Source organism: Lepidothrix coronata, unplaced genomic scaffold (genome assembly GCF_001604755.1).
Source record: "Lepidothrix coronata isolate B3197 unplaced genomic scaffold, Lepidothrix_coronata-1.0 Scaffold190, whole genome shotgun sequence".
In the NCBI taxonomy this organism is placed as follows: domain Eukaryota; kingdom Metazoa; phylum Chordata; class Aves; order Passeriformes; family Pipridae; genus Lepidothrix; species Lepidothrix coronata.
This window is the reverse complement of record NW_016690370.1, coordinates 274094-276083: the sequence shown is the minus strand read 5'-3', so window position 1 is coordinate 276083 and position 1990 is coordinate 274094.

The window sequence follows — 1990 nt, the reverse complement described above, 5'->3', positions numbered from 1 at the left end:
TCACATGGCACTTCCAGGCCCAGTCCAACCTGTGACCAAGGACCCCCCGTGGCCACTAAACCAGATCACACAGTGGTACATCCACTCCTTTCTGGGACACTTCCAGGGCTGGTGGATGCTCCTGGAGAAGGAACAGGGTGTTTTGATGCTGCATCCCTCAGGGTCAGGTAGATGCACTCCTGCCTTTCCCCTGTTTTCACCTGGCATTGCCCAGTGGGGACAAGGAGGGTTTGGGTTGTCAGAGGCACTGTGGTGTCTCACAGCCACAGCTCCTCAGTGCCTCTCCACACTCCCTGTCCCTTGGCTGGGACACCTGGACAAGCTCAGGCTGAGCTTCGCTCTCTGGGGAGCTCAGCCTTGGCCCTCTCTGGCACCTTATTCCCATTCTCCCAGGATTTGCATCCAGCATGGGGTGACCCTGCCGTGCCCTGGGCAGCCTGTCCTGAGCACAGTTAATGGGTGAGAACAGGCTCTTGCAGCATTTGTACACCGAGTCCTGCCGGTGCAGCTGTTACCCGTGTTATCAGTGACAAATGATTCATTAAGAGCTCTTGCAGTTGGACACGGCCCCTCGTGAGAGCTCTCAGCTCAGCACGGGCTGCAGGGAGAGGCAGTGCCTGGCTGGGAGTGCGTGAGAGAGGGGAAGGGGAACAGCCTGGCAAGAGCAGCCAGCCCAAAGCCAGCCCAAAGCCAGCGGCTCAGCCTGGGTGATGAAGGGAGGAGGAGGCAGCTCAGTCCGAGCCCGGCTGGATTGCAGCTCATTGAGCAACAGGGGAGACACGGGCGAGCCCCTGCCTATCACAGGAACAATCTGAACGGCTCACAGCCAAGTGCCGGTGTTGCAACAACCCCCAAGAGCAGGAACAGAGGCAGCTGGGGGGACAGAGGGGCTCTGTGGGTGTGGGGTGAGCCCAGAGCAGGAGCTGTGGCTCTGGAGGTTTGGGGGCACCTTCCTCCCCAGGGTCACTGCCCCACACACAGGCAGGGGGGCACTGACCCCTTTAGAGGGGTGTGCGGGTCAGTTCGGCCTCCTCTGAGGGCAAGTGAGACCAAGAGATGTTGGAAGAAGAGAAGTGGGGGCAGTCAGAGGTTTTCGGGAAAAGCAGGGAATGCTCCCCACACACATGCCCGGGTGTGCAGGGCAGCACAACACTGGCACTGCTGGGACTGACACCAAGCCACAGGGATGCTCCAGAGAGCTCCCACCACCCCTGATCCAGGCCCACAGCCATCCCCTCTCACAACCTGACACATAACTCCTGTGTGAGCTCTGGCAGGACATCAGTGTCCTGCTCAGCTCTGCTGTTTCCCCCCAGGAGGAGCTGCCACGTCCGTCCCGCACCGTGCCCGGCCAGGAGATAACAGGGAACAACTGGTTCCCAGCAGCACAACCAGTTCCTCGTGGCTTATGAAACCGCCTGTCTTCAGACATCCTTTCCTGTCCATCAGTCCCTTGGGTGCTGACAGAGGCCCTGCCAGTGCTCTCATTAACAGCTGCCCGTGCTGTCCCAGCACACACCTCCCCATGCTCCAGGGATTTCATCGGGCTGCACAAATATCCCCGGGGGACAGAGCGAGGGATCTGCAGGGCTTCTAAAGAACATTTCACAGCTCAGGCACTGAATGGAACCTCCCCCCTCACAGCTTGTTCCCAAGGAAGCCCTGCACGGAAGGGGGTCGATGGGAAGAATTCCCGCTGTCCCTCTGGAGCACCTCCAGCACCCGGGGCAGCCACGGAGCGCGGCTGAGGAAGGTGAAGTGGAGTTCACTCCATGACTCTCTGCATGCTTGGCTGTCTCAGCATTTTAGGGCTTGTGCTGAAGCTCTGAGGTGATAAAAATGGAGTCAGCAGCATTTGGGAGGTGCAGCTGGTCAGTATTTTGGGGGTAGGATTCCAGTGGTGCCGCTCTGCCGGCTGTGGGGGCCTTGGGGGCCTGGCAGAGGATCATGGAATGGTTTGGGTTGGAGGGACCTTTAAGCTCATCCTATT